This window comes from Stylophora pistillata, chromosome 2, assembly GCF_964205215.1.
Source record: "Stylophora pistillata chromosome 2, jaStyPist1.2, whole genome shotgun sequence".
Classification (NCBI taxonomy): domain Eukaryota; kingdom Metazoa; phylum Cnidaria; class Anthozoa; order Scleractinia; family Pocilloporidae; genus Stylophora; species Stylophora pistillata.
Genome location: NC_142520.1, coordinates 43,426,840 through 43,454,276, shown reverse-complemented (window position 1 = coordinate 43,454,276; position 27,437 = coordinate 43,426,840). Strand labels below are relative to the sequence as shown.

The window sequence follows — 27,437 nt, the reverse complement described above, 5'->3', positions numbered from 1 at the left end:
AAGTAGCGTCGAAACAATATTGATTATCATTTTCTTGTGTGGCGTGCGAATGACTTTCTTGTCTCAGTTTTCAAAGATTTTAGACAACAGCTTAACCGTTGCACTTTGTCTCTCGTCTTTGTAATTCAAAATCAATTGATATTCGCATCGCTTTACGACCAGATTAGCGTGAAAATCCAGCGTTAATCAATTTACACGGAGAAATCTGAATAATTGAGCGAAATACAGCATTTTCAAATCCAAGAAATGCTCAAAGGTATGGGCAATTATAAATTTAAGAGAGTCCTTCTGAACAGTGTGTTTGAGTTCCAGCTCACTGGCATGCGAAAAAGTCGTATCAAGAATTTTGTTTTGTGGAACCGCACGATGAAAGTGATCTATTGCAGCCTGTGTTTAACTATCTTAAACTCAATTTTTTACCTCGAGTCTTGAGTTACAAACTTGCAGAAATAACTATTCCTTTTAAATTTTGAACTTCAAGCTTCCTGATTCAGAAGCGTTGTGCGCATTTGCAAATGTTTTGTCGTTTGGTGGCTGCTCGAACATATTTCATAACTAAGCTTGTTAGGGCTAAGAAATTTCAAAGGAAAACTTTCAAGTCATCCCAAAATCTCGAGATAATCGGCCGTTCTTTCTATTATGACGTTACTCTTCCGAGACTATGAAATTGCGAGTCAGCGACACAATTGGACTTGGCTAGACACTTTCATTTTACAATACGCAATTAAACTTCAGTTGTGTTCGGCTTTCGTAAACCTTCATTGCTGCGGGATTTTTTGCAACTTACTGGTAACTTAAAAGCGACAAGAGATAACGAAAATTTAGGCTTCTAGTGGCCATCCCCCTTGTCTTCTCAGTTTCCTTACCTCATGCTCCAAAAGAGCTAAGGCTGAAAAAGGCTTAAATAGATTACTATATGTTAATGATTAAAGACTAATTTGATTTAAGTAAGGTAAATTGCTAACTGTAATCCTCCTGCATGTAAAATGAATACATGTTAGCTTACCCTAATTCAGAACTGAAGGGTCTATTAAGAATGATGTATAAAACAATAACCGGCATAAATTTGTGACTTTGGCGGCAAAGTTCGATTATTGTATAGCCTTAATTGTTACAACTATCTCTGAAATGATCTATTTATGACCTCCTATCTTTCTTTTACATAGTCAGTAGGATTAAAACTAGGAAGAATAGATCACTTTCATAAATGGCTGCCGGATTAATATTCTTTTGTTTAAATTTAAATTAGCCCTTCTGAAATCGTTCTCCAGTACAAAATTCAAAAGAATACATTATCTCAAGCGAGGCCAGAACGGCTAATTTAAATTGAAACAAAAGAATATTGATCCGGCAGCCATTTATGAAAGTGGTATATAGCCTTTCCCTATTGACTTACAGGTGTATTAGTTCGATATTGTTATTGAACATGTCTTTTGGCAAGTCCTCCAAAAGGTTTTCTTCCAAGTACCTGTTAACAATTGACGGCAGTTAGTGTGAGTAACAACTCTTCAGCCGCTATGTCGATCCAAACTCATTGTCATTTAGAGGGTAGAAGTGTTTTGAGTAAGAACCAATCAAATCCTTCTCGCAAGATCGCTCTTCGTTCGTCATCTAACTATAATTTCTCCAAATACATCCTTCCTATGAGGGATCCCCGTGAATTTCCTTGATTCCAATTTAACCACTTACCACTAATTTGTCTTAGGACTGCTTAGGAAAAGGATAATTTCGTATGGTCATCGCAGAATAAAACAGCCTCAAATAGTATTCCATTTTCGACTACTTCAGAACTCCTGCAATCTTTGAGCTCTAAGCTGATAACGTTTCACATGAATATCATTAATACCTGTGAAAGTGTAGTGTGATCGTCCGGGTGAGTGTAGTCCTGAGAGGGACTGTTGTGGGTGTTAGTGACTGACGTTTCGACAACCTGTGCGGGAGTCATCATCAGAGTCAAGTGAATAGTTGTTGTCAGTAGAATGTTATTATTTCAGTTCGTGTAAAATTATTGGTCAGTTTTGCCGTGATGTCATTGGCTGTAAGACTCAAGTGGCGTAAATCGGTCGTGATTGGTCTGTTTCGATCCGTCGGCAAAGTTCTGTTCTGTCGTTCTGTTCGGTTCGTTTGTAATGTTTAGGTCGTGAATGAGTGGTTGTATGGAGCCGGTAGTAGTTGACACCTGTTTAGGGTAGTCTGTTCTGAGTTAGTAAACCAGCTTTCCAGAGTCAGTCGTTGAAAGTAGTCAGTGCTATAGGCTAGGCATTGCGCAGAGTCCCAGTCAATATTTTGGTTCGTAAGTCGATGATGTTCAGCAATCTGATTGTTGACATCACCTCTCCTCGTCGCCCGTCTGTGTTCAGTCAGTCTTGTTGCGAGGTTTCTGCCAGTCTCTCCGAGGTAGGAGGCTTGGCAGTGGGAGCAATTGATCCATTTTGCAACTTACAATCCCATAAGGGCATCGGAACACGCATGATATCTACAGATATTGCATTGAGTCGTTTATGGAAAATACTGGAAAATCGCTGCTCTGATCTGCTGTTATTCCCGCCTACTCTGGATGGATTTGATGCGTTCTTTACTTAAAAAGAGCAGGCTCCAAACTTACAAGTAGAGCAGCCGGTTGTTGTTACTGAAAATCCCTGAAGGTAATTTCTTCAGCTGATTGTTGTGCAACCACCTACCAAAGATATTTAAGAAAGATGTTAAATACCCTGTATTCTCGAATAAAGTAAAGGAAACTGTTATTCTCGAATATTCTGTAGTTGTTCATATTCAGTACACAAGTTCCTAAAACAAATCCTCTAACAAATTTCTTTCGTTTATGATCGGATGTTTTCTTTTCAGTGTTCTATGTTAACGCTTGAAACCGATTAATGGTCTTGTAGTGTAGTCCTCATTAAAGGCTAAACGACATTGATTATAGAGGAGGTTGAGGGTTGGTTACGGACAAAAGCTAAAGGTGGGTCAGTTTGAGATAATAACACAAAATGTCTATATTTTTATCAGAAATTATATATTGAGCAGGCGCAAATTAAAACGCTATGTTCAAGTTCATATCTACACATATTCACAATATAAAAGTTGTGTTAATTAAAGAAATTTCTTTAGGATTTCAGGAGAGATGAAAAAAAGAACCGGCGGTTAGTTTTCTGCTCAGGTGTCATGAAGCAAAACCTGCATCCTTTATAGTCAGTAATATATACTCTAGGGTTTTGAACTCTTGCGCGGTAGATGGGTAGGGACAAGAGAAGATAATGGAATATTATTTTATCTTGGTAAAGAACAACGTCAAAAGAGGTTTTCCAGAATGGAAGGAAGAGATTGTGTTGGATGAAGCTCATGCTATATTCTATTTCAAAGTATTTAAAGTTCAATTCCTTGCATATAACTTTCTTCAAACCTATAACTGATGGCATACAACTACAAAACATCTGCACCGAATTCCCTCAAGCTCAATTTGGAACAACTTTCTAATTTTGGAAATATCTTGCTAACCCTTCGAAATTAAAAAAAATTTCTGAAAAAAAACCTTAGAAAATGGACGCATCGCATGTTAATTTTCATTTAAGTGTGGTCACTTCGTAGGTTTCAAGCTGCACGTATCCCAAAGTCTACTTTATCAGAAATATAACCGTTCATGGGTCAACTTCGGTATATATGACTCTCACCCTCTCTACAAAATATTAAAAAATATCATAGAAAGTTTCCAAATGAGTGCACTGACGTCATGAGTGTACGCATGCATGTTACGTGTTTCGGCGGTAAGCCCTAAAACGTTTTAAGATCATTGAAATCCAGGGATTGGTGATAAGATCTTTCTCATTTTAAGGAAAAAAAATATCTCATGACTAGTTATGGGCTACTTAAAAAATTTTCCATTGAAAAAAAATAGTACAGGTTTCCTCCTATTCCAATAAGAATTTCAGTGGGAGATTTTGAATAAAGTTCTTGTGCTCAGTGTTGAACGTAGAATTATATTTTACTGGCCAGTATCATCTGTCATTAGTTGAGGCATATTCGTTATTTCATTTCAGACGCGTAACAAGTCACTTTTGGCTTGTAAACCTGTTCCATACCTCGTAAGTATAGTGCGGGATTATTTTCCAAGAAAAACGAATATTCCGAGAAAAGTTTGTGAGCCCGGGATTACTGGCTTAAAGGGAGCGAATCGCCTGCATTATAACTTTCAACTCGGGAAACTAGGGACGAAAACGTCTCCCGCCTCAGTTAATAAAAGAGGCACGGAGAATCGCAGTGTGCTGCTACTATGCCAATGGCCCGGCAAGAGAGAACACTTCCACCAACTCGTGTTGTACTGCCATGGGATTCCAGTTTCTCTGTCGGGCCAATTAGTTCAGTGTCTCTTTTTTTAAACTTTGGATGGTCTACACTGAGCCATTCGATTATGCTTATGCATAGTCCTGCTAGGAACTTGGTGGCTTTGACAACCGGCTAGATCTGGTTATTCTGGCTTCCATCACTTGGGGCCTGAAAGGTGTTACAGACAGATCCTGGGCCCTACTTAGTATTGGCACTGTGGCTTTTCTTAGCTTTTTAGGAATTGTTTGAGCCCCTGCTTATGGAGTTACCTGTGGCTCATTTGGAATTGCTCGAATGAATGACCTTTGGGAGATAATTTTTAGCACCTGGGAAGTATTCCAAGATCGTTTTCTCTAATGCAAGCTCCGCGGGGCTTGGTCACAGGTCGTCAATCGGGTTTCCTTATGACATTGTGGTTATAATTTTTGTGGTTATGTTCCATGTCAAAGACTGAGGGAAAAATGTATATTTCGATCTGAGAGTGCTGCCTCTCTGCCAACGTGAATGCTCTACTTGTTGATCATCAGTAAAAAGCCAACCCCGTCCGTAGCCACGTTTCCCTGCCTTCTGTAGGGCCACTCCAGCTGAAGTACCGTTTTTTAGATACAGCGTCTTCATTTTGATCTTTTCGAAAGCCTCTTTCTGCTATTGCATCCAGATCCATTGGCCATTTTTGTGTGTTAGGCAGCGTAGTGGCTGTCACATTTCTAAAAAGTTTCTAGAAATTTAAACAGGTACTTCAGTAGCCGTATAAATCTCTGCACTGCTGACACATCTGCAGGTCACTCCATCTTGACTACTGTGTCAGCTTTTCTTTGATCATATACCTAACCTTTGATTCTTCGTCACTGCACGTCCAATAAATGGCGCTTCCCTTCAACTGAATTCCAACTTCTCATTACTTAGCTTGACGTGTTATGTTCAACAACAGTCTTGCTCTATTATGAAATTTGTTTAGCCCTCGTAAATTGAGTTTGTCTTGCCAGACAAGCAGTGATTACTTTAAAAATCCAAGACTTTATCGGTCCCACTTTTCTCTTCACTAGAGTCAAAGGTTAAAAGAGAGTGGATATCGAAGGCGTCTGGCCTGATACATGTAGTGAAAATCTATAGTCGTCCAGCTTTCAGTGTACATCGAGTGTAATTTTTTTAAAGCTTTTTCTTTCAATTCCGCTGCTAGATCTCTACGAAGATCTAGCCTTGGAGGAACTAAAACTTTAGAGGTGAAGTGAAGACTGCGGCGGTCTTCGAAGCTTGGAACTGATGTGCTGTTGTTGCTATCGCTATCTGCTTGTGGCGTCATATTTTTCAAGGTTCTGTGGCCTTGTCTCGGTCTAACGTCAGCTCGAATTGGACAAAAATTCAGTTAAAAGCTGTTACATGTCTTTTTGTTAAAAATGAGAAGGTTTAGCGAGAGGAAGGAAATTTCCACTGACAACAGCGCGTGTATCAAAAGTATTTGTAATAAACTGGGTCGAGAACGTTGCCCCGTTCAGTTGTGTTTCAAAAGTGACTTAGCAGTCGTTGCAACGTGATATCAAAGTTATATTGGTTCGTGAACATCCTTAAGTAATTCCATACTCCAGATTATGAAAAGTACCGATCTCTATCCTGTCCTCGAAACTCAATTTCTTATGAGGAGATACGGGAATCCCGCGGGCGTTCGCTTGGCTGCAGAAGAAGAACTCATCAGTGATGTACACGTAAGTTTACTTTCGCTGGCTCTTGTCAACTTTGGATTAAAATTTAGACAACCACTTAGCCGTTTGCTCTTTGTCTCTCGTCTTTTTTGTTAAAAAGGCACTCTGAACGGAGATGCTGAATTCTCCACTTTTATTGCGCGAGAGGAAATGATATGCATAACGAGGGGCGTTGTCACTTTGACTGATAAAGCGTACTTCCGACTTGCTTAGGTTTCCATGGCACAGGCCTCCCAGGCGGACTGGGATCTAAAGGATGTCCCTCTCTAACTGATAACACCTGTGTTCTGTTATCACAAGAAATAGGTCATCATCTCCATCATCTCCAGTGTGTGGCCTAGCCAATGGAAACTCTCTAATGTGACACCTGCCTATAGGAAAGAGGATGAAACATCAAAGTCCAATTAACGCCCCATCAGTGTCCTCTCAGCAATCCCTAAGGTCTTCGAAAAGCTTAAGATTAATCAGTTGGAACGTCATTTCTCACCCCTGTTTTCGGACAATATGTCTGGTTTTCTTCGCGGTCATTCGTGTTGCACCGCCTTACTCAAACTAATAGAAGACTGGCGTCTAGCCCTGGACTCCAAAAAGGATGTAGGGGTGATTGCAATATATTTATTAGAAGCATTTGACTCAATATGCCATAATATTTTACTTGCTAAGTTACGAGCGTATGGCTGTCACGAGTCTGCCATTGGGCTCATTCAGTCGTATTTCACTGACCGTTTCCAAAGAGTGAAAGGCAATGGGAGTTATTCTGATTGGCTAGCAGTTCGGTGTGGAGTTCCTCAAGGCAGCCTGCTAGGTCCTTTTTTTTCAATATTTTTGTTAATGATATTAATTACACAGTTGGCACCTCCTCACTCCGTCTATACGCAGACGATACAGCACAGTACGCAGCCCACACGTCTCCTGTAGTGCTTGAATCTGCCCTGAATCATGATGTTATAAAACTGACACAATGGTTCTCCGCTGACCATCTTCAAGTCAACGCAGCTAAGACGCAAGCAATGACTCTGGGCAAATCTCAGTTCACCTACCGCTTTTCAGTGGAGGATCAGATAATTCACATTGAGCCTACTATAAAAATTCTTGGCGTAAACTTGGACAAGGATTTAAATTATAAGCCTCGTGTACATTGTATGCTAAAAAATCTTACGCTAAAATAGCGGCCTTGCGTAAAGTAAAGCGATTGGTTCCTTCAAATGTGATGATCACTTTATACAAAGCCTACGTGCTACCGAACTTTGAATACTGTTCTCCATTACTGCTAGGGATTTCGCGAACATTGAACAACAAACTTGAACGTGCCAATGATTATACATTTAGATCTATTTTAAATTTAGGGAACTCAGTCATTTACGACGTTTGTCTATCTATCGCCTCAATGACCTCACTTGAGCAAAGACATATCGAACATTCGCTCACTGTCTTTTTCCAAAGTTTTAGGATGCACGGCCCTAACTACATATCTAAATTTTTTGAACCTAGGGTTCCCAACTACAACCTACGAGGTAATGGATTAAACGTATGTCAACCATCTTATAATAGTCGTTTTATGCAAAATTCTTTTTCTTACTTTATTGCCCATATACTTGATCAGCAGGGATTTGCTAAAGCAAAGGCATAGAAAAAACCAGGAAAGATTTATTACTCGACGTTTCGGGGTCATCGTGACTCCATTATCAAGAGACTAGTTTAAAAACATGCAAATAAGGAAAGGTACAAGAATAGCATAAATTAGACTGAACGGCTTAAACAAACACCTTGGCGCGGATGGAATCCGTTTGCACGTTCAGTGTTGGCTTACGCATGCGAATATACAACATTTCATTAACAAGGCAATCAAATTTGCCGTTCCTTATTTGCATGTTTTTAAACTAGTCTCTTGATAATGGAGTCACGATGACCCCGAAACGTCGAGTAATAAATCTTTCCTGGTTTTTTCTATTGCCCATATGTGGAATAAATTGCCTTTGTCTACCAAATCAGCTCCTACGGTCCAGCATTCCAAATCATTAATAAAAAATGTAGAGTATAAAGCATGTCAATATCAGAGCTGTATCTTGTAGCTTTTTTTCCTTTTTCTTTTTAAATTTTTATATCAGTTTTTATTGTACATAGTTTAATGAACTTTTATATCTCATATATGATATTTATCTATTATTTAATTTGTATTTCCTTTAGTCGAGCGTTTTATACATGAGCCCTTGACTCGGGAGATTGGGCGACCACTCCCCACGTTATCGACGATAAATGAAGTTAATTCATTCATTCAGGTACTTGAGATATTGCATTTTCTAGTAGCTCTAGTAGAACCTGGATGTCGGCCAGTGTTCTTAGGAAGTAATTCATCGATATGAAAGCGGCATAGCAAGCCTGTGGCCTGAGCGAGATCTGCGGATTGAAATACTTAACTGACCCAATCAGACACTTTCTCACACGTCAGCTTACACTATGGTTTTCATGGGATTGCGTGAGCGGAGCCGTACGGGTCATAGATAAATTCCTTTCTTTGAGAGATGATTTCTTTAACATGCGCGTTGAAAATACGTTTCACCTTTTTAAGCCCGAGAAAATCAGTCCGGGTCATAGTCAGTGTTGTCTAGATCATGACGTCATGACGTTACATTCCAACCTAAGTTAGAAAAAAAACCTCAAGCTAGCCCCACATTTTAGTCCTGCATTTTTTCTCTGATTCTTATGGCCCTTGGGACCCAGTTCACTTCATACAGCACAGAATGATCTTAGCATCAAATGCAGTTTGAATGGCGTCGGTTTAAAGGTCTTGAAATGTGTGGGAGAAATCATCCCATTTAAAGTCGAGCTGCGATGACTTATTTAGGACGGTTTAGGACACACGTGCCATCACTATTATGTGAATTTGATGTATGTAAAACTTTTCTTTTGGAAAAAAGAGAAATATTACGGTAAACCTCGATATATGTGCTTTAAATTTTTCAAAACAGAAGTCGAGGGCATGCTGGTTTAGTCCAAGTTTACGGCCCTTGTTTTAACGACTTTTTGTCTTAGGCTGTTATGGTGTCTTTGCTTCTTCCAGCTATCGACTTTCTAAGCATTTCTAAAGGTCTTTTTGTTTTTCATTTCAGCTCATGGATGATCATACCTCTTTATTGAGGACAGTCTGTCGACTGACAAAGAACCGTCCGACAAAAGCTTACTAAAAAATTAAGTTTAGGTTCAATTTAAAATAATATCGAGCAGGACTCAGAGGAAATTCATTCCAAATGGGTCCGCTTGTCATGCAATCGCCATACTTTATCGAGTCCGTGAAAACTCGGATCACCAACAAATTATTTCTACCTCGAACGAACTTTATTGTGGACATCTCGTGGTGAACAAAATTGCCCTTGTGTGAGGAGGGAAGAGCTAGAGGGTGCCCTTCAAATTAGGAAAACAAACAACCAGCGGCCAAAGCTGGTCGAAGTTTGTTTCCTGCAGAACTATTTCTATTAGGCAACATCATGTTTCCTGTAATCTTTGTGTGGAGATTGCAGGTGAGATTGAAGTAAGTATGTTATTTCATCAGTCGCTAGCTTCCACGAGGTGTCTTTCAGACATCTTACAGGAAACGAATAGAATTGATAACAAAACACTGTGAGCAAAAAAACAAAAGAAAGGGTATGTGCAACACATAGCGGGGTGTGAAAATAGAGATGACAATTGAAACTTGCAATCCACATTCAAAACTGATAATCACATCTTCAGAGCAAAAGGGACAACAGTTGCGTGAAGAGGACTGTTAGGGAGCCTTATTGAGAGACTTCAAAAAAGGATACCTTGTCTGAGTTTTTTTCTTGTCTCTTCAGGCTACGTAGAATACTTGGTAACATGTTCATTAATGGAAAATAATAACCTTTCATGCGCTTTGCTTCGCGCGTTAAGTACTACATGGATTTCTGGCACTTACTATTGACTTTTGAAACCTTAACAACGGTCAAATGAGATGGCATTGCTACAAAGCAAGGTTAACTCGAATGCTAGAATGAACTAGTAGCTTGCGTACGTTTAATTCGACCTAAAATTTTTTCATTTTGTGTAACTAACGAACGCATGCTTTGCAGCAGATTTGATATCAAGCGCAGAAGGAAGCAATTCTCTTTCCCTAGGAAGGCAGATATACATGTAAACCTCTAATGGCCACCGCCTCCTCTCACCTCGCCCCCTTTCTCCACTTCGAATTCGATGCACGAAAGGAAACTAGGCTGAGAAGTGTTTGAATAGATTAATATATATATATATATATATATATATATATATATATATATATATATATATATATATATATATGTGAGCTACGTAATAAATCTTAATATTGGTCCAACCTCATTAAAGTAGATATTTACCGAGCAGTTAAGAATTATCCCCCCTTACTTTTAAGATAAATCAAAAGCTTAGCTTTTTTGCATCAGTGGATGCCAGATCTTCTAAGACAGATATATCAAAAAAAGTTACATTTTGTCACTTTGTCCACTGTCTAATCATTGTAATACTTTAGCTGATACAGCTATCCCGTACATTCCATATATTCCCTGGTTATCCCCTCTTGACTCCCCCTTACATGCCAATAGTATTCGATTTAGGAAACATTTTCTTTTAACGTTTGACTTACAGCTGTATTAGGTTCATATTGTTACTGAATATGTTATTTGGCAAATCCTCCAAATGATTGTTGTCCAAGCGCCTGTCAAGAAATGAGTCCATTAAGTACTTTTAAGTGGCTAAATATTTTGGGAAAGAACCAAGGATACTTAAACAGCAATAAATTCATATTTTCGGGCGCATTTGTCGGATCCATAAATCAATTTCGCTCATCGTTGGTGGATATCGTTTAAAACATTCACCATAGGCCATAGGCCAATCAACTGAAAGAAATTGATGTCGTCCTGCATTTATTAACATTATGTTTGTATAAAAAAGGTTGTGCGTGTTTATCAAAGCGGAACATCCGGCCTTACAAGAAGACCAGAGACTAGAAGACCTTATCACCTGATGAAGAGAAGTAGTATGCTGTCGAAACGTCGTGGTTCACATCATAGGTGACCATATCGTGAAACAAACGACAATACTTTATCATTACAATGTCTGTAATTTACAGAATAGCTTTTCTTAACCACGATTATTACGAAGTATGACCTTGACTCTTTTGTGAAAGAACTGAAATTATATCGAAAAGTATGTGCCTTTACTCATCTATGGCTAGATTATGGTTTTTCGGGCAAAATCATCTCAGTGAGAGATGGTAATAGCACTCGAAGTTAGTTTTCATCCACAACACGACCGTGAAATATTCTCGTTATGTTCTCGACTATATGAAATTTTTTGGTGATAATCGTAAACATATTATCAGATGAGAGCTGGGGTTTACTCAAAGCAAACCTGTCAACTAAAAATGCCCTGTTCAACGCTAGAAAGATACGGATCACTCATGCGACCTTTCTTAATACAACAAAGTATCTTATGACCAGTCCAAAACTGCTGGCAAACCTCGTCATTAAAAAAAAAAAAACTTAAGCGAACTACCAAAAATAAAATATTCCCACCTTGACCAGCTCCCGAAAGATGTTCGGAGAACCGCTGGGTGGTGATACATATGGCATTACAAGGGCGCTGCAAGGGCGCCTTCAGTACCTTGTTTTGCAATTTCAGAAAAAACTTATTCGTTTTGTCGTTAGCACTTTGTGGGGAAAATAACTCAATATTGATAATGATTCTGATAATGTTTGATAATGTTCAAAGCGTGCTCTAGCGTTTTTTTTTTTTTTTTCATTAACTTCGATATATGTATATAAGCCTTCCTTTGTTTTACTGGGTTTTCTTTTCTAACAGACCGGTCAGTGTTTTTGTGTTTTGCTTTGTTTCGTTTTTCAAGCAAACTTATCATGGAGAAGCGTTTAAGAGAAGCCGCCAGAAAATTTCGAGGATCGAAAATCGGTGACGAAAACTCGAATTTTTTTTTATTTTGCCAAAATATCCCTTTCTGTGAACTAGTTTCGAAAAAAATATTTTAAAGTTCCAGCGATTTTATTTCCGGCTGAAAATTTAAAAAGTTTGAAAACTCGTTAAAAAAACCGTTTTCGCCTTGCTTAAACGGTGAAATCGTCTCGCAACTTTAGGAAGATGTTGGCAGCGCTAAGAAAGTATATTCAACGTCAAACTTTGCACAATAATTAAAATATTACTGCAAAGTGAAAGCATATTAAAATTTTTCTGTAGTTCTCTTTAGTATGATTTTTATCGCCGTTTTTATAGAGGTGTATTTTGCACGATATTTTGGGAGACAAAATGAAGACTAACTTTGACCGGTTTAAACGACACCTGGTACCTAGAATTTCGACATTATAACCATACCAAACGAAAGCTCATTTATCAAAAGATGCACCCACAAAGTTTGGCCCTTGGAAATGAAGTCTTGTCTCGGCAGTTAAATAAAACGTAATGCAACCCAGGCGCCATGTGAGTGTGCAGAATTCGATGTTCATTTCAAGCTAATTATACCGTCAGTTGTTCGAAATACACAGAAAAAAATAAATGACCATTGAAAGTACTTAGCATCGTTATGTTTCTTCTGCGAAGCTAAGTAAAGTCGCCTTTAATCTTTCCCAATCACGCTTTAAGTGCCAGCATGTCTCTTAACGCGACTGAAGCGGTCTACAAAGTTAAAAACATTCCGAAACATTTGGAAACATCGCTTCTTATACTTGAAGAAATGATCTGTTGAGTTTATACAACATATCCAAAAATACATTTTAACGTATTCTTAAAACTTTAACTTAGTAAAAGAGAAGTATGTTAGGTTTGGTGACATATATAACTACCGAAAACTTAGATAACATTTGAAAATTCTCGTAAGTTCATCCTTCGCGTGACCATTTTGCGCACGTGACCTAACCCCTGACCCAAATTGGGTAACCAATAAATTTGACCACTTAGGTTAAGCCTTTTTCAGCTTTTTGCTCACTTCTTTAAACTCTTATTAAAAATCTTTGGTGCCACACTGAAAATCCGCAAGGGAAAGTGGACTGGAAACACGACTGAAAATTTCCCTGGGAAAAGCAATTAGAGATGGGCCGCAAGTGGTCAAATTTAAAAGCTGTCAAAACACAGTTGCATATAGTTTTAGAAAAGCAAACTTAAACATAACCGAACCGCGTGCAAATGACTAGCACCTTACGGCACTGTAAAAGCAAGTAAATACCCATTTTAGTGTAAAAAAAATATGTGGCCTTGGTCGACGCCGTGCAACATGTACAGCTTAGATAGCCATGAGATTACATCAAATCTATCAATGATATTTGTGTAAATGTCACGGTAAATCATTTTCTCTCGATACAGCAGCATGCGTACTCCTTAACAAGAAGTACCTCGACTCTATTGTGACCGTTTACACTTAACATCTTATCACAACTGTCAATAAAAAATCTTCGAATTCCAAAGAGGGAGCATTAAACTACTGCAAAATCACAATATGTATTTGAGTTCTACATATGCACTCATGTAACGCATACAATGCGTCAGAAACTTCCTGGTAACGCACAAAGTGTATCTTTAATGCGTGTGACGGTTCAATAATTATTTCAGCTCGCTGCTTACCTATCGATCGTGACGCTGTTTTAACGCTACCATTTTTCCACCTCTCGGAAGGGTTAAGTCACCTAACATGTAATAATCGCAGTATAATAACCTAAGCGAGGGGACACTTGTTCGGGTCTCAAACACGTCTACTGAGAACTTAAATCTCACCCCAATAATAAAAGGACTATTAGAACAGTTATGGGGGAAATTTTAAAATCGCACGATTGTGTTCTTTCGATTGTGTTCTTTCGATTGTGTCCATTGCTCGCTTTTTTTTGGAGTTATATTAAGTTATCCATTTACTCCATTGGCTGCGTGTCTTTTTAAATCTTATCTCGTGCGTATATTTTATGTTTTTTGTTTTTTGTTCAATTACCCTCTTGTCCTAATTAACTTAGAATAACTAAAACAGAAACTCCTAAACCACGTAAAATGCCAAAATTGCTGATTAAAATATACTTATCTAAATAAAATATTGTAGTTGAGATCCACAAATCAAAGAAATTCGCACCTTTACTAGCGTACAGAACAGGAAAGCAAAACGAAATACAAATAAAACAGGCAAAATGACAGACAAAATAACAAAACTTACAAGATTATGTGGCGACTACGACGACTAATACATAATAACAACGGTGACAAGAAAACTACGGCAGAAGAAGCTATACCAAACAATAGAAACAATGCATAAAAAATGAACACGAAAATATGAAATGTGACGTGACCAAAAATGACTGGCGAACCTCATAGAATAACAAATATACACGAAACAACTGAAATCAGAAAACAATGTACAAAAGGCGTGAATTTGTAAACGAAGGTGAGACGCCGTGACTACAAATATTATCAATTAGGCCGTGATCTGTTCTGCCATTACAGCCCTAGGTATTAAAAACAAGCAAACGAGATAACTGATCAGAACTGATTAAGATCGGTTACTGGCAGATCTGGCATGTGCATGGGAAAATAGCTTCACCAAGCAAGGCAAGGTATGGTGCTTCTTCAACGTGTCGTCCTTCACTATGGTACAGATATCGAACTAATCGAACACTATCGGGTGCTGAAGACAGATGGTTTCTAGGGCCAAATTCCTTGCCCTCGTGAAGTTGATTTCCTCTTCGCTGGCCTGAACATCGAAATCATCCGGTAGTTGTTTCCGAACCTTGGCAGCAAGGCGGGAGAAGTAGGAAGAGATCTGCTGAGGATTCAGGACTCTGCAACGTTGAAAATTCGAGCACCGTCAGGTCCTTGGGCACGTCTCATCTCTCTTGCATCTACTTCCCCCTCTAATTTTCCCCCTGACGTCTGGCCAATATTGAATTTGGCATCAAGGTATGCCTTTTGCTTTTCACTAAGCCTGTAGGCCTTCTTGGTTGACTTAAGAGCCCAGTCGTCCTTATTACAGCAATCAGTTCGACGTTCACTTCCTGGAACTGGTTGCAGAGTTGGTATAGTTCCCACATCTTCTTCCAATGCAGATTTATATGCGATCTTGGCCAGGTCTAGCAAAGATCTCTCCTCTAAAGACTTTGTGCATTTTTCTGAGGACAGGTGTTTCTCTAAGGCAGAATGCCTTTGAAAAACTCTCACGCACCCGTCTTGAGGGCAGGCAAATGCTGCTGTTTCATCACCAGTAATCTCTTAATGCGTCTTAGAGACTTCAGGTTTCTCTGTAATCTCCGACTCCGTCTGCGTGGGTTGCTTTTTGCTGAACGATTTAAAACCACCTGTGGAAAATGTAGACCCCATCCAGCGATAGCTACACTCTGAAAATGGAATGATTTTGTGGTCATCAAAAGATTCCGTAAAGAAGACAATGTTAAATTGTGGTATTTTTTATATGAGATTTTGCAAAGAAAATTCGGTACGACAAAGACCATGCATGTAAAAAAAATATTGCTATGTCAATTGTAAATTGATTAAAGTGAGACTTGCCAACGGATCTGACCGACAGGGAAAAAAGGAGGAACTGTAAGCGGGAAGGAAGCGATCAATTAACAAACACATGCTCGGCAAGAGAAAGAAAAATCGATGGATGCACTGTCAGACGGTCGGGTGGACACACCCACGAACACGGGTGTGGTCGAGTATGGACGGGGGACCTGCGCGCGGACAGGTGGCAAAGGTGATTGCAACATATCAAAAATATGCTACTTGTCAACACTGTATGTAGCTCACTAGCACTTAACGGAAGATTGCTTGTCTAATCTGATATATTTCCCACTCCCGATTCCATAGGCACGCTAAGCTATAATTTCTATATGCTTTCGGGGTTGATTTAAAATTGTTGAGCTTTCTGATACTGGGAATCTTCCTTGCCTCATCAATGACGAAATCCTCCATGCTGTCAATTGCAACTACTCTTACTCCTTCGATGCCTCCGTGGGAAAGAAGAGCTTCTTGGAACTGACTTCCTGTCGTTGCCTTCGTTTATGTCGACCCTTACGTGGCCTTTACATTTGCCGCACGTCTGTCTGCGGCACCTTTACCTCCCTAGGCCTGCGGGTCAGAAAAGTCGATTTCTATAACCTTGATACCAGTAGATTCTGCGATGTCTGGACACGCTAGGATCGTGCATGATGAATGATAGCAACCAGCGTTATCTTGCCTGAAATATGCCTTCGTTACATCCACGTGTTCAGCTTTAGGGTCTTCAGAACATCCTGCATGATAGCCACAACTTCAGGACTTCCTTGACTGCACAACTGGATTTCATGGGTGAATCCCTGCCATTCAAGAAGGCCATTTACGCGTGACAATAGATTTTCACACAAATAATTCTCGGAAAGTTCTTTTAAAAATGTGATGATAGTTTCCTCGACAGATTTTTATATTGTTCTTTCATCCAAGATTTTTAAAGCAGAAATAAAAGAATTTGAGGCGATTCTTTGTTTACCTGAACATGTTAAGCGTCACGGCTTAGGTCACGCACAGGTCAATAAACTTGATAAATTGCACACATTGTCTAATGCTGTGAATGATCCAAATAGCTTTCTTTTTCTTAATTTAAGCACGAAGATTTTTGTGTATATATATATTTGCTAAGAAGCAAGTCAACACATCATTAATTTAAGTGTAGGTTGCGAGGTTTTAGCCAACACTGTGATTGTTTTCGAAATGTTCTGAAGTTTGTAATTTCCATCAGCCGTATTAACATGTGTTAAGAGACACGCTGGCACGTAAAACGTAATCAAGAAAGATTAAAAACTACTTTGCTTTACATTCACAGCCTCACAGAAGAAACATAACGATGCTGACGCCGTTTAATGGTCATTTAATTTTTTCTGTGTATTTTCGACAAACTGACTCTATAATTAGCTTGAAATGAACATCGAATTCTGCACGCTTACATGGCGTTTGGGTGGCATCACGTTTTATTTAACTACCAAGACGAGACTTAATTTCCAACGGCCAACATTTCCAGGTGTATAGATTGATGAATGAGCTCTCGTCTTATATGGTTTTAATGTCGAAATTTTAGGTACCAGGTGCCGTTTAAACCGGTCAAAGTTAGCCTTCATTTTGTCTCCCAAAAGGACGTGCAAAATACACCTATATAAAAACGGCGATAAAACCCATACCAAAGAGAATTACAAGAAACTTTTTATGTGCTTTTATTGTGTAGTTATATTGCAATTACTGTGCAAAGTTTGATGGTGAATGGACTTGTTTAGGGCTACCAACATCTTTCTAAAGTTGCGTGACGATTGGACCGTTTAGGCAAGGCGAAAACGGCTATTTTGGCGAGTTTTCAAACTTTTTTAAATTTCAGCCGGAAAAAAAAATCGCTTAAACTTTAAAAAATTTTTTTTCAAAGCTAGTCCACAGAAAGGGATGTTTTGGTAAAATAAAAAGAAATTCGAGCTTTTGTCACTGATTTTCGATTCTCGAAATATTCTGGCGGCTTCTCTTAAATGCGAAATTTAGGAGTGCAGTGATTGAGACGGTGGCAAATAAAGGAAACTAGAAAAGGTCTATGGAAAATTTTAAAATCACTGTAGAATCGCTGCTTAGATCTGATGATATTATTGCTGAAGCAGGATGAATTTAATGCCGTTTATACTTAATATAGCGGCTTTCAAAATTTACAGGTCAGTCAGCTGAGTATTGTTACAAAAAATTTCCGATGGTAATTTCCTCAGCTGGTTGTTTGTACAAGCCTACCAGAAATAATTCACAGTGATGTTAACAACACTGTTTTCGTGAACTAAGTTCAAGAAATTTGTACGCTAAACTATGCTTTCTCTCATGTTCTGATGTGACGATGTAATGTATACCGGCTAAGAAATTAACATTTTTTAACAATATACGTTTTCTTTTTGATCTAAAAAAAAAGGGCCCGTAGTAGACAAAGTAGGATTGCCATGCAGCTATAATCACATCGTCATTTTGTGCAGTCCTCATTATAGGAAAGGCCACACTCATTGAAGGGAAGGAGAGAGGGTAAGTTATCAAGAAAGTTGCTAAAGGAAATGTTTGGAATAATTGCACACAATCTATGTATAGTTTTTTTCTAAGATCTTAAACAGTGGGTTCAATCGCAACGGCACAAATGTTGGAGGCAAAAAGATACGCCACAGTACCTTAGGACTATCCTCACCCGGATGATCACACTACATGATCCCGCATCAGTCATTGTCACTGACAGTGACTGAAGTAATCCATTCAGGTATATTTAAGGTGTTCATGTAAAGGTTGAGGGGAGCTAATCATGATTTTTGGGAGATATAAAGGCTCGGCATTGCTATCGTAGATATCTTGGAGAGGAGTCCTTCAGTTCACTGCTACCCACATTGCTATCAAAAATCATAACAAAAGTGTCGAATACGGATTTTGTCGTTAACAAGCAGATTGATAAAAAAAAGAGAGTCTTGGCTTACAGAAATCCCAGCTGGGTATAATTATTGAAGATGCCTTGGAGCAAGTCCCTCAGCTTGTTGTTGTTTAAGAACCTATTAAGAAATCGTTAGAAACGTGTAAATTACATGTTGAATTCAACAGTTACGATAAGAATGGCACCTGAACGCTTAGTCTCGTCATTGTCAAAACCATACATAAGGAAATATGTAAACAAAGCTACTAAACGATAACTATTAAGTCACTGTCCAAACGTCCAGGAAACCTTAATGTAAAGTGTTTTAGTTCCTGTACTGCACTTAGGCACTAAAGGAAGATTAACGGTTGGAGAAAGCATAATTTTGATGACGAACACATAATGTTTGACCGTGCCTTGGATCATAGGTTACTCTCTTTAGCCATTACCTCCAGATCGTTCTCCACTTTCTGACACATATGGTAAGAGCAGCACTAGCTATTGACTTATGTAGTGCTTCTCATGAATGGAGTTCTTTTACTTCCTTTGGTATTGAATAATTGTATTATAGTTCAAATTTAGCTGATCGACGAACATATTCCTTGTCAGTAGTCTTCATACAAAGAATGTTGCGTATCCCAGGCCTCAGGATAGTTACATCAATTACTGGTCAATTCTCAAACTAATTAAATTTAAAAAGCAGCGTGGGCAGACAAACCTCACTAGACTAGTTAGAAAAGCTGATGTTTTTCACCTTTATTTTAGTGACGTAATGTAGAACGTTTTCAGGTTTGTATGTTTTACAACCTTTGCTCAGTTCAAATTGAGAGTTAGAACTTAAGTACATTTTAGATTCCTTGTGAGCGAGGTTTAACAACTTTTTGCACTCTTTCTTTGACCTAAGCGAGAAAATCCTTCATTTTCCGTTTTGTTATTATTATTAGTCACTAAATACCACATGTAAGCCTTATTCTTAAGCCAGTCCCTGTGAAATTTTTTCAAGATCACACCCGCTCTTGTAGATCGTAGGAGAATCCTGTGTGAAACATCGTGTATATCAATAATTCTCACGAATCGACTATTCGTCATCGTAAATCATATATTATCTAGGGGTTATCCTGATTGACTCCAAGCCTACAATAGAGTGAAAAGGATTCCTTTTGGAATAAGGCTTTATGTGGGGAGGTAGTCCCGAGATCAATCTTTTCTTGGTGTTGATAACTTTTAAATCGTACTCACAATTTTGCCATGGCAAATGGAAATTGCCGCGGAACTGAATTCGGTTGTTTTCCACTACAATCCACACCCATGAAAGTTTGCTGAAAGACGTCACATTCACACGGGTTTGGGCACTCTAAAAAAGATAAAAAAATGTAAAGATGATTTGATTGGCACACCAAAGGCTTCAAATGAAACTGAAAGGATTTAGTCCCTTGTCTTGGAAACGAAGAATAGTTCATTTTGAAATAAACAAATAGGAAAAATCGCAGTTGCCAAGGTTACGCTTGAACACTTTATTGTGGCGGTGTAATTTGCCCATACGAAACGAGCATGGTTAAAAAAATGAATTATAGATCAGAACCGACTTTGATCAGAGACACGAACTTTTTTGCGTGGTTAGAATTGAGCGGATAACTCTTCACGGAGGTTTACACGATCTGGTTATGAAAAGTAATGAAATAGTTCTACGAAGCAATGAGACCTCACCTACAACTCTGAGGCTGATGTTCCTTCTAAATATCTCTCCATCATTTTGTAACTCGCAGCTGTAATTTACGTTGTTTTCCGACGTTATTTTAAGTTGAAATGTTATGCTGGTACTATTTTGAACAGCGAAACCATCTTTTCTCCATACAATGTATGGAGCCGGCGCACCTTTCACTGGGCACCATAGGTTAGAAGTTCTGTTCAAAAATACAAACTGCGTTTTTGGTGCCTGTTCCAGGGTTGGATTGACTATATTGGGTTTCAGAGGAAAAATAAAAAAAATCGTTAGAATAATTGTGGTATACAGAACAACTAAACCTTAGACACAGTATGGGAGGAGAAACAATGTTACTTGCACATTAAAATAACTATCATTTTACATTTAATCCTGACACGATTCATAATGTGTTATGCAAACCGTATTAACATAAGACCTCTATATGTCCTTTTGTCTGTCAGTCTGTATCTCAGATTTTAAGCCATTTAACCGTCGGTAATAATCGCTATTACTCAGATATTATACGGAATTATGATCTTAATCCTGAGAAAATATTATCCAATCACAATCCAATATTCCATATCCCCTTCTCCGTCTTCTTATGTCTCTGCCTTTCCGTCTGCATCTCGGATTTAAAGTTATTTAACTTGGTGGCGTATTTACTTCTATGATAAAAAAAAAAAGCCTCAACGTATTGAAGGCGAAATTACAATAAAATAATGCATATATGTTATGCATATATGCATATATATAATGCATATATATAATGCATTATATATATATATATATAATGTGTGATAGTCGGAAAAAAACAACTACAGATACATCCCTACAGACCTGTTTTGTGGTTGCCCACTCATCAAGGGATTTTAATGGCAGAATAATGCGATACCATCGCTTGTATATTACACTAAATGCTAATTAACATGGTTTATGCAGTGTGAAAAGTGTCACGTCAGCTGTTGCGTAGGATTGCTTTGTTTCTGTGTCGGCAGGAAGAGACGAGTTCGTTACGCTTGTTGAGTGTTGATAGGTCTGGGTGGCAGATGATTAGGAATTTCTCTTTAAACACGAAGGCGCGCTATAAAAGGAGCCTTAGGTCCCACTGGACCATTTGTCAATCAACCGTCGTGTGATGTAGAACTCTTAGAGTCAAGTCAGCTTGAGCTACAGTTACTCCAAAGCAGTGAACAGCGGGCGCATTCCTCCAGATTGTTTTATGTCTTCAAAACAATAGAATAATTTTTGAGATTTGTATTTCCTTTCTCCAATGGAAACGGTCTTTATTTGTGGCGGTAAATTTGAGATCGAAGTAGATGGTTCGCACGTTACCTCATGCCACCATGCTGGTGGAAGTAAACAATAGATATCTCATTAACTCCTTTGGCTCGTCTACCAGCATTTAAATCTGACCCGCACACGTCAACGGTGAGTGACAAATGAGCCAACGCCAGCAGGTTGTCCTGCGGTGTTTGCTTAGTTTTATGCACGCGCTCATACGAGTGACGCCTGACTGTTTTCTCTCCATTGTGTATCTTCCATCTTGTTTCGCCGTGTATAAATAAAGCGTATTCGTTGTGTAGTTCGCGTTACTTACTGGCGTGGTGGCAGCGGTTGAAAAACCCACCTACACTTTCAACACTAAGTCATCGAACTACTGGCAAAGGTCCAACAACGAGCCGGCCTTCGTTACGACCGGAAAAAGAGCTAAGTACAGTGTTCTCCTTCGAGATAATCATACATAGCCTGCAAGAATGGCAACTACACGTGCACCAAAGCAATGGTCTCTCACCAAATCAGAAACAATTACTTCATTTGAAGCCTGGCGACAGAATCTTCAATATAGCCTGTCCCTCGACGCTAATTTTGCTTCCTTCTTAAGCGATGGTGTCTCTTGGCAAAAGAAAACTTCTGCAAACCCCAGAAGAGGTCTACAAAACGACGGCGAAAATGTTCCTCCAGCACGACGACGAACAGCATACCAAAAGGCTGCCCATCTCGACCTGATGCTAGGCCAAATAGCCAACTATTGTCCTGTTATATCGAGAAACTCAATCGTGAAATCTGCGATTTCGGTGAACGGAATATGGCAAATGATTAGGATGCATTATGGCTTTCAGTCCACTGGCGCCCACTTTATCGACTTCAAAAACATAAAACTCGAACCCAATGAACGACTTGAAGATTTGTTTCAGCGACTCATGTCTTTTGTAGAGGATAACCTCCTGGTCGCCAATGGCCCCATCACCCATTATGGTGAAACCGTGACCTCCGACGAAGAGTTGTCCCCATCCCTTGAAAACTTAGTGATCCTAACCTGGCTTCGCCTCGTTCATTCCGACCTACCAACCCTCGTGAAACAACGTTATGGTACGTAACTGCGCTCCAGGACTCTAGCATCACTGAAACCGGAGATATCACAGGCTCTCGACTCACTCCTAGAAGAGATCCAGTCCGCCGCTGACTCCAAAATATTACGGGCTTCCACATCAACATCTACATCTAGTCCAAGACCCCTTCAACGGCCACCCTATCGTCTACCCAGCCCACGTAACTCAGTGGTCACTAGACGTCCCATGGTGTGTCCGCTATGCAAAGAAGCTCGTCGTCATAACACCCATCACTATCTAGGCACATGCCCATATCTTCCACGCGAAGACCGCCTCTTCATGTCCAAATCACGTGCCACCTTCAACGCCGAGGATGAAGAGCCACCTTACGACCTCGGTGTCGGCGCCCTTTAGCTCGATGACGTCGAATGTGAACATCCCCCGTCAGCACGGGCCGTCTCCCGTAGGGTCAGTTCCAACTATTCACCCTCACTCGGTGCTTTCTACATGCAGCACCCCGTGCGTCTGACCCTTGACACTGGTGCTGAGAAAAGCATGATTAAGGCAAGCCTCGCACGCAAGCTCAACCTCAACATCGTCAAGTCCAACCAAAAAGCCCTACTGGCCGATGGGACGACCCCCTTGAATATTATCGGTGAAGTCCACATTACACTGTCACGCACCAAGATGAAGTTAACACTCGAAGCGCTCGTCGTAGGGGATCTAGATGTCGACATCCTAGCAGGTATTCCGTTCCTCATTGCCAATGACATCACCATGCGTCCCGCAACTCAAGAAGTAACAATCCATGGGCAGGAAACAACCAAGTACCTCCCCGAGGCTCCAGTCAAGAGCCACCGATCCTATTCCGTGAGACAAACATCCTCCTACGTCCTTTGGTCATCGGCCCCCGCCACCGTCGTCTGGCCCGGTGATTTCGTCGAAGTAACAGTACCTCCAGAGCTACGAGCCGAATCCACAATTGCCGTAGAGCCTACCCCCACCTCCTGGCTCCAACCACAACTGGTAGTCACCATAGACGGTAAAGCCCGCATAACGAACGACACCGACGAACCACAGGCCATTAGACGCCACGAACACATCTGCTTCGCCCGCCACACTACTCAAGATGTTCGAGTTATCAATCCTTCCCAAGTCCCTTCTCCCCCCTCGCAGCCAAAGGTCAACACTCCATACTCCCACGGCGTTCAGCTAGACCCCAACAACATTCTTGAGAGCATAATTCGTGATCAGTTCCAACAAGCCTTGCTCAAGCATGACCGTGTATTTGGTCCGGACCTACCTGGCTACAATGGCACCGCAGGTTCCATCGAAGCCCACGAGAACATGGGCCCCGTGGAACCCCCTCAACGCAAAGGTCGTCTCCCTTTGTACCCCCGCGATAAGTTGATCGAGCTACAGGAAAAGTTCGACGAGCTTGAAAAAGATCACGTTTTCTCCGAACCCGAGGAGGTCGACGTCCACGTAGAGTACTTGAATCCCTCATTTCTGGTTAAGAAGCCCTCCGGTGGCCATCGCCTCGTTACCGCCTTTGCCGACGTCGGTCGGTACAGTAAACCCCAACCTTCATTGATGCTAGACGTAGACTCTACCCTGCGTACTATTGCTCCTTAGAAATTCATAATCAAAACCGACCTTAGCCGAGCATTCTATCAGATTCCACTGGCTAAAGAATCTCGCAAGTACTGCAGCGTCGCTACCCCTTTCCGGGGTATACGTGTCTATTGCCGATCAGCTATGGGTATGCCCGGCTCTGAAACTGCACTGGAGGAGATGATGTGCCGCGTCCTCGGCGACTTCATACAGGAGGGACACGTCGCTAAAATAGCCGACGACCTATATTGTGGCTCCTCTTCACCCGAAGAGCTCCTACTTATCTGGACCCGCGTCCTCGACCAACTCGACAGATGTAATTTGCGGCTCTCCCCCTCAAAGACCGTCATTTGCCCTAACTCAACGACAGTCCTCGGATGGATATGGTCACAAGGAACCCTATCTGCCAGTCCTCATCGTATCTCTGTCCTGTCTTCATGCCCTCTCCCTACAACTGTTAAGGACATTCGTTCATTCATTGGTTCCTACAAGGTCCTCGAGCGAGTTCTACCTGACTGTGCCTGAATAATCGACCCTCTGGAAAGCGCGATCTCGGGAATGCAATCGCCAGATTCCCTTAGCTTGGACGAAAACCTGACCAAGGTCTTTCGTTCTGCACAACAAGCTTTGTCAGGGTCAAGACCCATCACACTCCCGCGCCCCACTGATACATTGTGGATTGTCACGGACGGTTCCGTCAAACAACGTGGTCTCGGTGCTACATTATACATCACTCGCGACAATGGCCTACACCTTGCAGGTTTCTTCAGCGCCAAACTTCGCAAGCATCAGATTCAATGGTTACCATACGAAGTCGAGGCGTTAGGCATTGCAGCAACTGTCAAGCACTTCAGCCCCTACATCACCCAATCTAGAAATCGCGCACACGTACTAACCGACAGCAAACCGTGTGTTCAAGCCGTGGAAAAACTCTGCAGAGGGGAGTTTTCCACCAGCCCAAGAGTAACATCGTTCCTTACTACAGTTAGCCGCTTTCAAGTCACCCTGCAACACCTAGCAGGTTCTGCAAACCTCCCGTCAGACTTTGCCAGTCGAAACGCCCCAGATTGCTCGGAACCAAGCTGTCAAATATGCTCTTTCATCAGTACGACCCAAGACTCTGTTGTCCGTGATGTGACCGTGCAAGACATAATTGAAAACAACAAGCCTCTCCCCTACACTACCCGCTCCACATGGCGGGAAGTCCAAAATGGCTGCCCCGACCTACGACGCATGCATGCACACTTAAAACAAGGCACCCGACCCTCCAAAAAATTCACCAACCTCAAAGACGTCAAGAGGTACCTGAATGTCGACTCCATTTCTCGGGACGGCCTCCTCGTCGTGAAACGTGAGCATCCCTTTGATGCCACTTCCGAGGCCATAGTCGTCCCCAGATCCGTTTTCGACGGCCTGCTAACCGCCCTTCATGTGTGTCTCAACCACCCATCTCGGAACCAACTTCAAATGGTCGTGCAACGCCACTTTTACGCCCTAGACATGGGCCCTGCCTTGACACGTGTTTCATCATCCTGCCACACGTGCGCCTCACTACAAAAGTTTCCAAGCACTCTCTTCAGCCAGACGTCAGAGGCTCCCCCAGATGTTATCGGGATTGCTTTCGCTGCCGACGTCATCAAACGTGAGCGACAGTTAATCCTCGTTCGTAGAGAGTGTGCCACGTCTTACACCGCTGCTTGCCTCATCGCAGACGAGAAATACGACACATTGCGGAACGCCCTAACGTGTCTAGTTGTAGAGTTGCACCCCATCGATGGCCCACGTGCCGTTATCCGTGTCGACCCCGCCCCTGCCTTTGTCTCATTAAGCAACAACGACGGCCTCAAACACTTAAACGTTTGGCTTGACATTGGCGGCATCAAAAACAAGAACAAGAACCCTGTTGCAGAGAGGGCAGTACAAGAGCTCGAGGACGAACTACTAAAGCAGGAAACTGGTGGTGGTCCTACCGATCAAGTGAGCCTAGCTATTGCTGTTGCTCGTCTCAACACTCGTCTACGTCGTCAGGGACTTTCTTCACGCGAGCTGTGGACTCAAAGAAGCCAATTCACCGGTGACCAGCTTCCCGTAGCAGATTACAACACTATACTTGCTAAGTACCAACAGCGTCTGAACAACCACTCATCCAGTGAGCATGCCAAGAATCCCAGGGGCCTCGCACCACCCAAACCCCAGATCAAAGTTGGCGATCTGGTCTATCTAGTGTCAGATCGGAACAAGCTCCACGCCCGAAACCGCTACCTCGTTACAGAGATAAACGACCCATGGTGTTTTGTCAAGAAGTTCTCCGGCTGTCAGTTGAGAGCTTCTTCTTACAAGGTCAAGCTGTCCGAATGCTACGTCGTCCCCACACAAGTCAACTCTCCCTCTTCTTGCGTAAATCAAGCAGATGATGAAGTCCACGATGAACAAGCGTCCGTTCCCGACCCCCCTCAACCACCGTTGGACATCACTCATCCCTTCGATACCAACCCTGAATCCCTGGACACCTCCATCCCACTCCCTCAAGGCGACGGTGGAGAAACCCTGTCCGATCCTAAGGAACCTGAAGTTCCCAGAGCCCCGGCCGGTCGAACCCGACGTTTCCTACTCTAACCCTGACGAAAGCCGTGCGCAACCAGCCCCTCCAAGGCCCCAGCGGTCCCGTAAACCGCCATCGTACTTGAAAGACTATGTCATGTATTAGGGTCCTACCACTTTCAGCATTTATACTTCTGCAGAATTCCTGAGCCGTTGTTATTATAGTTTGTTCTCGTTAAGGAACGAAAAAGACGTTGCGCCAGCAGGTTGTCCTGCGGTGTTTGTTTAGTTTTATGCGCGCGCTCATACGAGTGACGCCTGACTGTTTTCTCTCCATTGTGTATCTTCCATCTTGTTTCGCCGTGTATAAATAAAGCGTATTCGTTGTGTAGTTCGCGTTACTTACTGGCGCAAGGTCTTCCCAGGGAAGACTTCCTTATATAGTGTGCCTTCGTGTTTAAGGCATGGGCTGCATCGTTTGCTTGAGCTGTTGTAGGCCAGGTGGGAAGATAGGATGCGCCAGATGATGGAATGATTGATCTTTTTGTCTTTAAGTGTCCAGATGTATTTGCTGAGTTCGGTGGAGTTGCGGTGTTTTGCGTGTCGGAATGATGAAGTGTGGTTGTTGTAGCGCGACTTAAAGTCGTTTGCAGCCGAGCTCACTGCAAACGACTTTAAGTCGCGCTACAACAACCACACCTCGTCATTCCAACACGCAAAACACCGCAACTCCACCGAACTCAGTAAATACATCTGGACACTTAAAGACAACAACATCAATCATTCCATCACCTAGCGCATCCTATCTTCCCACCTGG

The 27,437-nt window shown here is 41.3% G+C and overlaps 1 long non-coding RNA gene and 1 pseudogene across 1 annotated transcript; one reads left to right on the top strand and one right to left on the bottom strand.

The window, feature by feature from the left end:
- Positions 1 to 774: 774 nt before the first annotated feature.
- LOC148739673 (uncharacterized) lies at positions 775 to 10,872 on the bottom strand. Its single transcript, XR_015996952.1, has 3 exons — positions 10,654 to 10,872; positions 2,606 to 2,677; positions 775 to 1,468 (listed from the first exon to the last, which is right to left on the bottom strand). It is a non-coding gene; the product is annotated as an uncharacterized LOC148739673 (long non-coding RNA).
- Positions 10,873 to 21,824: 10,952 nt separating this feature from the next.
- On the top strand, positions 21,825 to 26,694 carry LOC148739672 (uncharacterized; annotated as a pseudogene).
- Positions 26,695 to 27,437: the final 743 nt, after the last annotated feature.